Here is an 11,126-nt window from a genome sequence, read left to right as displayed (position 1 = left end):
TCACGACCAAGCTAAAGCTCACCGCTCACACATCTGACAGAATATTGTGTTCTGTTGGAGGTAACTGATGTGTAATCATAAAATTGTTTTGTGTTCATGTGCTCAATCACCGCTATCTGTTTTGGATTATGTTGGATCTCTTAAGTTTGCTCAATAAAGGGAAAATAAAGTTTCTCATTATGAAACAATTGTTCCACGTCCTTTTGTGCATTTGCAAAAGTTTCACGTTTGTATCTGGGTTTTGTTTTGTTTTTTGCCCAAATGTATCTGTCATCAAATCGTGGGAATACTTGACACAATTGCAAGTTAAAATGAACACATGGAGAACTGAGCGCTGTGCGCAATCAAGATTCGATCTGCAGATTCAAGGGCTTTGAAGTTGTGTATATGATGAAGGTCGCAAACAATATCTGACATCCGATTTTAACCTTGTTGTAGCGAGAAGTGAGGCACATACAAAGCGCACACACGAACATGCACACAGACAAGCAAGCACATGCACATTAAGATTACATGATTCCATGAGCTAAGGAGACTGGCTGTCTACTTGTGTTTCGAGATAACGTACAAAAAGGGGACAGTTTCCAGGTGTTGAAGGCATTTCCTTTTTTTCTCTTTTGGCTATAGATAGTCTCAGTGTAAAAGAGAGGAAGTGATTGACAGAGTTATTATATTTTGGGGTTTTTTCTTATTTGTTGCTGAATTTTGGCTTGAGTTCATTAGGTTTTCTCACTGGATTTACTTGTTTTAGTTTAGTCAGTGTTTAAAAATGTTCAATAAAATATATCAATAAAATGAATAAAAAATGGGAATCTAATGCTATTAATATTTAAGATAGTAAAGTCGGTACATAGCCAAATGTCTCAGACACTGGATACACGTGATGAATGTGCGCTCCATTGGTAGCAGAGGGTTTTAACTTCAAGCTCACTTCTGTGGAGTGTTGAATGCTTGAAAACACTTGACCACTTGGCACTCGCAAGGTTATATTAGTGCATGGTTGTAATGCTATTAGTGCCGGTAAAGTTTTATTGAGCTTGATAGCATCCTTATATTGTGCATAACTGTAAGGTTGACCTGTGTGCTATATGGTGCCTTCCTTGATGGAGAACTCTCAGCGAGATTTAAACAGTCTGTCTGTAAAAACGCATTATCTCTTGCTCGCTCACAGTGTGAGATACTCAAAGAGCAGCAGAAGGTTGTGAGCAAAGTGACTACCAGTGTGCAGTGTGAATTCTCAGGCTTTCTTATCGTGAAGCATTTTGATAACACTAATTTTAGACCTCCTAATATCTCAGAGACCAGGCTATCTGTGCCTGTAAGGTTCCTGGGCTCACGAAAAGCTGCCATCTTTCACTGTGAACGAACCAGGTCTTCATCAGTGGACACATTGGCTCAGTGAAAGCCCGGTTTGACAGATTCGACTCAGGCAGACAGTGTATGTGTGCGTTTCAAGGAACGGATCCTCACAACTAAATAAGGAGAAGTACAGAAGATGTTAAGATATGTTTATAATAAACAGTTTGGCTCTGAACTTTGCTCATGCCATATCATTTTAAGCTTAGAGATTAAGTCAGAGACAGAAATTCAGCTGGGATTATAGAAATTGGGATTAAATTTCAAAATAAATGAGGTGCCGGTAGGATTTTGGGTCTTTTGCACACAGCCTGGCGAGCTGTTTACTTATGTTTCCAGTCTGCATGATGGACTAAACCAATGGATTGGTGGCTGTTGCTTTTTATTTAGTCTTTCTTTTCATCCAACTATTGTTTTAAGAATTTAGCTAAATGAAACAGTATCTTACTCTAAACTAAAATAAGTTTTTGGTCTCTGAGAAAGAAGGTTTAAAAAAAAAAAAAAGATGCGTGCATGTGTGTTTATGTCTGTGCAACACTTTTATGCTTCAGGCCCTAATCCTTCTGTGAGGGAATGAAATGAGGCGAAAAGCAAAGTGATTCTTTGTGTGAGTGCCGAATAACAGTGAGCTCAGCGGGTGTGTAAAAGGATGAGCCCTGCTTTAGACAGACTGACACTGTCAAAGCTTACAAATGATTTGCCATGTCTCACGTACAACTCGTGGCCTTCAGTAATACTGGTATTATTTCTGAAAGAAAATGATTTGAAATCAATGATTGGACTTACCAACAGTACAAATTAAATTTTAATCGCGAGTATTTTTCTTTTCCATTTTCTCATTTTATAAAGCTTAACAACAAATCCCCTAATACTAAAATTTTCTGGTTGGAAGATATTTAATTATATTACACATTTAATGAAAACTTTGATCTATGATAAAGTATGATAGGTAGGTCTTCTCAGGGAGTACCTGAATTTTGCTTCATGTCATCTGGGATAAACTCCAGCACCACCGCAACAATATTAGATCTGTTTGTTTGCACTGAATAAATAAATGATAAATCCCATTAATTACATTTACTGTTCATAAATGAAGACGACTGGGAATGTGAGGCAGACCAGAGGCAAATCTGACAAAAACAAAGCTTTCTTTGCATTAACATTGACAAACCCTAAAACACCACTTATGGACAATCAATGCCACAACTATGAATATCCGCTTTCTCTCTTTACTACATCAGACTTCATTGCTGCTTATTTTTGGGTCTTTCTGCATTATGTTTTGTATCTAATAACTGAAAGCATGCTCTGTTTGGTCATCAATGAAGAATATCCCATTTCTTTGTCTTGAGAAACTCTTGGGTTGTTTTTGCAGTGCTTTGGGTCATTATTCATTTGCACTGTGCAGGACTGCCTGATCAGTTTTGCAGCATTTTGGTGAATCTGAACAGAGAGCACAGTCGCTCTACACTTCACAACTCAACCTGCTGATTCTGTCAGCAGTCACATCATCAATAAACACTAGTTGCCCAGGTCCACGGGCAGCCATACATGCCCAATTCATGACATTTCTTTCACCCCCTTTGACAGATGATGTGCTATGCTTGCACTTTGTGGTAATCCTATGTATTTTCATGAAGTTGTTTCTTGAGTCTAGACTGTGAAAATGACGCCTACCTTCTCAAGCTTGTTCCTGACTTGGATGTTAACCATGGAAATAATTCTGTCATCATACCCTTTAGGGTCTTCTTTGATCTTTTTTGGCCTTTTGGTGTTGCTGAGCAGTTTTTGCTCTGTCTGAACAGTTTATTTGCCACATTGGTGCTGTTAATTCAACTTTATTAAATTCATTTAAATTTCATAAAATATAGGAGACAGAAAACATAAATTCACGTCATGCAAGAGTGGCATAAAAAAACACAGAAAAATACACACAGGAAAGAGGAGGAGATGTGCTCACTACATGGGAAATCCCCCAACAGCCTGAGCTTATAGCAGCATAAATAAGGGATGTTTAAGGCTTCCTTGATCTGGCCTTGGCTATAAGCTTTGCTGAAAAGGTGTCTGTCTCCCAAATCCAAACTGGACTTGGCAAGTATCCAGTTTCCTGTCATTAAGACAATAGAGCACTGAAGCAAGCGTGCAATCTTCTTAATGTAGTGTATGTTAATGTATTTATTTTGCCAGTCAGTCTTCTCTCATCCTCCCATTTTTTTCTTGTCTAACATGACAGTTTTTTTTTCCAAAGGCAGGTTCAGCTTTTGACTGTTTATAATGGAAGTGGAGAACCTCCAGGCCTGGCATGTTATCTATTTTCACCCCAACCTCACTGTTATTTTGGTTGCTGGTCACAAATAGTAGAGCAGTTGTCCTGTCTGTGGCCCATGGGGATTGTACTCTGTAAATTACCCTCTGCAGTTGGAATGGTCAGGATTTAGCATCCCAGTCATATTTTAAGAAAAACACGATGGTTACTGGTGAACAGTGTGGCATTCGGTCATGGTATGGTATCAGATGGCAGATTGATGGCTGCGGTAAATGTTAGCGGTTGATGCTAAAATGCTAGTTCTTTCCCACTAATCAAACAACAAGGGTTAAATAGCTGAGTTTGATTTAATTGACCGCATCATATCAACACATTCATGCTATTTCCATATGCCACAGCGGACAAAGACATTTTTCAGGAATAAAATAAATCAACACTAGTGTGGCCAGCTGTCAAAAGAAATCAACACCCACTATTTTTATTGAGGGGTGTGGATGCACGATTGCCTGTTGACAAGTGCAAAAAAGGGAATACATTTCTCGGTGAAATTTAATCAGAAAGACAGTCACATGACCCGTGTCGCAAGTGTCATGTTGAGAGCATGGCCACACCGGACACCACGGGTGTGAAACGGTCGAATGCCTTCTGTTTAGATCATCATCTGTTCTCCATTACATTTATTAGTGTGATGTCTTTTTGCAGTATAGTGACACATCCCTGGTGTCTGAAAGTCAATTTCGCCATTAAACATGATCTCGCTTCACTCAGCTGTATGATTTGCCTTCTCATTTTAGCGTAATTGATACAATCATGTGAGGAATTAAATTTGGCCTTTATGGCAGCAGACCTTAACCTTGACAGCAACCTTCTCCTAATTTAAAGACACATGCTTTGTCTCACTTCTGTTTGCTTAACCCCTTTACTAGTCAGTGGAGCTAGAGTGCGGAAGCAGACACTTTCTATTAATGGAAAAAGAGTGTTAAGAAGTCAGAGACTGGAACTGGAATTAGGCTGATTGTTTCCTTGTACAGTGCAGTCCAAGCCTTCCTTGTTAGGCCTTTGCTTGTCATGTAATGAGCTCAGCAGAGTTATAAACACAGTGTCCCAACCATGAAAAGAGGACATCTAAATACAAAATTTGTACTTGTAAAACAGCAAGAATTCACCATGTTTTCACTCATTTGGCTTTTCAACCATTGCAATAATGTGAAATTAAAGCCTTTGCTGTCTGATTTATTTCAGCAACGAAGAATTCTTTTTGGGTTTGTTTGTTTTTTTGGCATAATAAGATAATTCATCAGCCCTCAGGAGATGGGTGACAGAGTGTACTTTAACATTGTTTTATACAGTGGGGCAAAAAAGTATTTAGTCAGCCACCGATTGTGCAAGTTCCCCCACCTAAAATGATGACAGAGGTCAGTAATTTGCACCAGAGGTACACTTCAACTGTGAGAGACAGAATGTGAAAAAAAAAATCCATGAATCCACATGGTAGGATTTGTAAAGAATTTATTTGTAAATTAGGGTGGAAAATAAGTATTTGGTCACCTCAAACATGGAAAATCTCTGGCTCTCACAGACCTGTAACGTCTTCTGTAAGACGCTTTTCTGTCCCCCACTCGTTACCTGCATGAATGGCACCTCTTTGAACTCATCATCTGTATAAAAGACACCTGTCCACAGCCTCAAACAGTCAGACTCCAAACTCCGCCATGGCCAAGACCAAAGAGCTCTCGAAGGACACCAGTAAAAGTATTGTAGACCTGCACCAGACTGGGAAGAGTGAATCTACAATAGGCAAGCAGCTTGGTGTAAAAAAAATCAACTGTGGGAGCAATCATCAGAAAATGGAAGACATACAAGACCACTGATAATCTCCCACGATCTGGGGCTCCACGCAAGATCTCATCCCGTGGGGACAAAATGATCATGAGAACGGTGAGCAAAGATCCCAGAACCACACGGGGGGACCTGGTGAATGACCTGCAGAGAGCTGGGACCAAAGTAACAAAGGTCACCATCAGTAACACACTACAACGGCAGGGAATCAAATCCCGCAGTGCCAGACGTGTTCCGCTGCTGAAGCCAGTGCATGTCCAGGCCCGTCTGAAGTTTGCCAGAGAGCACATGGATGATACAGCAGAGGATTGGGAGAATGTCATGTGGTCAGATGAAACCAAAGTAGAACTTTTTGGTATAAACTCAACTCGTCGTGTTTGGAGGAAGAAGAATACTGAGTTGCATCCCAAGAACACCATACCTACTGTGAAGCACGGGGGTGGAAACATCATGCTATGGGGCTGTTTTTCTGCCAAGGGGACAGGACGACTGATCCGTGTTAAGGACAGAATGAATGGGGCCATGTATCGTGAGATTTTGAGCCAAAACCTCCTTCCATCAGTGAGAACTTTGAAGATGAAACGAGGCCGGGTCTTCCAACATGACAATGATCCAAAAAACACCGCCCGGGCAACAAAGGAGTGGCTCCGTAAGAAGCATTTGAAAGTCCTGGAGTGGCCTAGCCAGTCTCCAGACCTCAACCCCATAGAAAATCTGTGGCGGGAGTTGAAAGTCCGTGTTGCTCGGCGACAGCCCCAAAACATCACTGCTCTCGAGAAGATCTGCATGGAGGAATGGGCCAAAATACCAGCTACTGTGTGTGCAAACCTGGTAAAGACCTATAGTAAACGTTTGACCTCTGTTATTGCCAACAAAGGTTATGTTACAAAGTATTGAGTTGTATTTTTGTTATTGACCAAATACTTATTTTCCACCCTGATTTACGAATAAATTCTTTACAAATCCTACCATGTGAATTCATGGATTTTTTTTTCACATTCTGTCTCTCACAGTTGAAGTGTACCTCTGGTGCAAATTACTGACCTCTGTCATCATTTTAGGTGGGGGAACTTACACAATCGGTGGCTGACTAAATACTTTTTTGCCCCACTGTAGCTGTCTGCAGAGCTGAGGCAGACAGTGCCTCACTCAATGGGAGTATGGAAAAGGTTGACAGACTGCTGTGTTTAAACAACTAAGAATTCAGCATCTTATGAAGCTGCGTTGAGGAAATGGGGTGGGGGCGCTAATCTGTAGTGCAAGCAGTCAGGTGGATGAGCTTCTTGATCAATGCACCATGAGAACCACCTGAATGGTCGCAGACCGGGGATTGCTTTGTCAGTGTGTTATGCTAACTCTTTGAGGGACACAGTAACTCCCCTATCCACCTCCCAGTGACTTTTTTATTGAATTTTCCTCTGAGCTGATTGAGTATCGCCATATTAACCCCTGGAGGGTCTTGGGTCGATTTGTGGCTCTAAGACCAATAGTGTATGCATTTTTCTAAGATCCTCCAGGGGTTAATTATAGTACAGTGATAAGAGTTCATTATACGCATGCAGTGCAACAGCAGACATTGCAACACTGCACAACAATAAAGGATTCTGTGGACGGTCATGGAGAAATTTATGGTCAACAATCCATTACCCCCCTGGGAGGAATGATTCTCTGTTGTCATGTTACAATCTTTGCACTTGACACACGTACATGTGCAAATATGTGTCAAATAAAGAAGATTTTGCAACACCACGAGAAGAGGCTGGTTGAGGCAAGGCCCCGATGTGTATCAGGAGGTATAGATCACTGTTATGACTGCAGAGTTCAAAACCAGCGACCCATGAGAGGCAGAGCAGCTCTGGAACTGCTTCAGCTTTCGAGCTTAGGCTTTGCTTAAGTTTGGGGTACAGCAGAGAGGGGAGGGAAGTTCAGACTGGTTGATAAATCACCTGACATGTTGGTGAGCTTCCACTGCTTTCTTTGTTTAGTGTACACTTTAACTAAGAAGTACTTTGTACGGTGTAAGGATTCTTGCAGAGCTCCAAATGTGCTGAGTACACCAGTGTCATTTTTTCATTATTAATTCAGTTTACCGAAAGATTTTATGTTTTTGTTTTAGCCATGTATTCATCTGTATGTGTCACTCATTTATTTTGTCAATGTATATTGACCCACATGTACCTTTGAATAAAAATTAGATTATTTTGAAGAAAAAAAGACAGGATCGTGCTGCTGCATTCATTTCCCTATAAAAACAGTATTTGACAACTTCCCCTGTAGCAAATGGTGAATTTTGCCACCTCAGAATATATCAATCAAGACCTGGTTTGATGACCATTAGCATAGATCCAGTGTTTTTCCAAGAACCTGAACCTATACTGTTAAGCTGATCACTAAATTATTATGTAGACCAAGTCATTTTATTCTAAAGGAAGGTCTGAAATTACAGAAATTGATCAGATGAGAAAAGAGAAACGAGGTTTAGGCCTCCGAGGGCAAAATAATTAAAGACATAAATCAGTGTCAGAACAAAATACTTGGTACAGAAAATGAATGACCAAGGGAAGAAACAAGAAGCATTGACATGTATAAAGAGGCAAATCATTCAATGACTATTTGTTTTACTGGGTAGACACTTGGAAAGGGGGTGAAATATTTAGATGGCAGTGAATCTTACACAATTTTTACCTTATTTTTTTTTATAACCTAAATCAAGGTCATTCTTGGTCATTATCAATCACTTAACTGTATGCATAAACCTCCAAAAGGTAGACTGAGGCCAGAGACCAAACAAGCAATACAACCCATAAAAAACATATTATAATAATAATGATTCACATTAAAAAAAAACCCGATAATAAACAATAAATAATTACCAGCAAACTCCTAACCAGAACTTTTTCACACTGCAAGCAACAGTCAGGGTATCAAGAGCCAACCTCGTTTGATGCATTTTTATGAAAATTACTCTTCACAATAAATAATTCACATAAGAAAGATGGTATAGATGTACAAATGTGTAGATGATTACAACAGAGAACTGACACGTGCAGATTTTGAGCAGACCCTGCAATATCTGGGAAACTACGCAGATATTGCAGATGTTTAGCCAAAACATCTGTCTGGAATAACAAGCACATGAGTAGCTAGACTAAACCTAAACAAGCTATTTAGTGCAGGCATGTGGCTAACTCTAAAATGCACCATAGATTATAAAAGCTGGTTTGTGGATGGGCGGATGAAGAGGTGTTAAAGTGATAGCTAGAGGCACTGGCACCTGTGTGCCATACAGCGGTTGTTGCAGTATAAGAAAGCTGCACATCTGGGACTTATCGTTCTCGTCATAGAATTAAGCTCAGTCTTTTCTTTCCCCCTAAAATTGAAACATATAATTAGGAAAAATAGAAGATTTAAGCACCAAATGAGGGTTTTTTTTATGTGGCTTTAAAGCTGAACATTTCAAATATTTCATAAGAGAATTTGTTTCTTCTGTCACTATGTAAATCTGCTTTTCTTGCCATAACCGGTTTGTCTCAAACTCTGTTCTTTTTTGCACATACCCAGTGAAAGAGCTGGGACACTGGACAAGAGGACTGAAAAGCCTCACAGGAGGTTTGAAGAGTGAATGAATAACACATCAGGGAGGCATCAGAGGAGTTACAGTGGGGAGATTTTTTTTACTGAAAAGAACAATAACTTCATCCCAGAAGGTTGAAATTCATAATCAGATTAGACAGCCTGACTTCAACACTGAGTAACTATTCTTTTAAAATATTGTCAGCTTTTAGGAACTGGAATGTGCGAATCCTGCATTTTTATTGAGAAGTTTGACCCTGTTTGCAGATGCATTCTTGGTCTTGTTTCATTCTTTTGTCTAAGTTTATTTCAAAAAGTTTCATCATCTGAGATGCTTACATATTTAACAGAAGCCTGGACTGACTGTTAAGAGCAATTTCTGAGGCGTATAGTTCTTTCTACTTAACATTTATCGCAATATATGAAAAATTATGCAATGCAAAGCTATGGCAAACCTCTGTTTGGCCTACCGCCGGCCACACCGCCGCTCTGTTAGCAGATATGTGTCGATGAAATAAAAGCTCTTGGAAGAGAGGGAAAGAGAAGAGTCAGAGAGACTTCAAAAAGTAATAGCTGTGACTTGAAGACTAGATGTTTTGTGTCAAAGAAAGAGCTTTTGGTATCCGAAAGTGTTTCCGGTGAGACCACTGCGTCTAATTACTAACAATGCTGTGACATCAGTCTTCAAAGGACAAGATTTCTTTCACACATCCATCAACTTTGTGGAACACTTTACGTGCCCAAATGATTAACGAGAAGCTGGCCGCTTCACAGCCAAGGAAATCCACTTCCTCCAATAGATGACAGTGAAGAATGGTTCTTAATGCCTTCTGTCCTCATTATTTTGTGCTTTGATTTCCTCAGTGCTTTTCTCACCAGTTGTAACTAAATAGTCTCTAATTTTTATGGTAGCTTCATTTTAATGGCGAGAGACAGAATATCAACCAAAAATTCAAAACAAAAAACACACATACACGTTACTTAATTATTATACAGTAAAGTGATTTACATATCATTGAATGAATAAATGTTTGATCATCAAGCAAAATTAGGACTTGGTGGAGAAACTCTAGCAGGGAGCGCAATTGTAAGACATTTCTTGTAGTTGGTCACCAGGTTTGTAACATCTCAGGAGGGATTTGGCCCACTCCTCTTAAAGAAACTCTCCAAATCCTTTAGGTTTCTGGCTGTCACTTGGTAACTTAAAGCTTCCGGTCCTACGCAGATTTTCTATAGCACTGAGGTCTGGAGAGTGACTCAGCCACTCCATGACCTTTGTGTGCTTCTTCTTTAGCTAATCCTTTGTAGCACTGTAGGTATATTTTTGGTCATTGTCATCCTGGAAAATGGTAAATGGACTGGTTCTTATATGGCGCTTTCCTACTCTACCTGAGTGCTCAAAGTTCTTTATATAACATGCCCCATTCACCCATTCACACCAGTTCAAACAAGCATCTTTTTCTGAGTTTAAGTACTTTCTATCTAACATTCACACACACGTTCACACTGTTATGGGACTTAACTTGGGGTTAATATTTTGCCCAGGGATGTTTGGCATCAAACTGACAAGCTTCTAATTAGTGGATGACCTGCTCTGCTTCCTGAGCTACAACCACCCCTAAATCCCCTGGATCCATCCACAACCTATCTTCAGTGATCTGGCTGAGAGTGACACACGGCCCTCAACAGATCGCTGACAAATGGTGGTGACTGTGGTTCCAACAGAACATTAAAAGCTCCCACGACAATCCATAGTTTTGGGCTGTGTTACGGTCGCTAACCTCTAGGCCGTCTCCATATTTATGTTGCGGCTTTTGAGCCGGATCGTAACAGGCCGCCACCACCTTTCTCATGATCATGAGGTAAGATCTTACACGGAGCTCCTGGTCAATAGCTGGTCATTTTATTTGTCTTTCATTTTCAAATAATAATAGCAACAGTTACCCTAATAGGTCTTTAATCTTGTCCCTGGTGTCTTTGGTCTTGGCCATGGTGGTGAAGAGCTTGGAATAAAAGAAATTGATTCTGTGGACAGATGTGCTTTATACACATAACGAGTTAAGATCAAGAGTATGTATAATTGATTGACTGA

The sequence above is a fragment of the Copadichromis virginalis genome, linkage group LG7 (genome assembly GCF_057382275.1).
Source record: "Copadichromis virginalis isolate Kocher_CV1m ecotype Utaka linkage group LG7, C_Virginalis_male_GT1.1, whole genome shotgun sequence".
NCBI classification, from domain to species: domain Eukaryota; kingdom Metazoa; phylum Chordata; class Actinopteri; order Cichliformes; family Cichlidae; genus Copadichromis; species Copadichromis virginalis.
The sequence above is the reverse complement of the archived record's forward strand: the minus strand, read 5'-3'. Positions refer to the sequence as shown.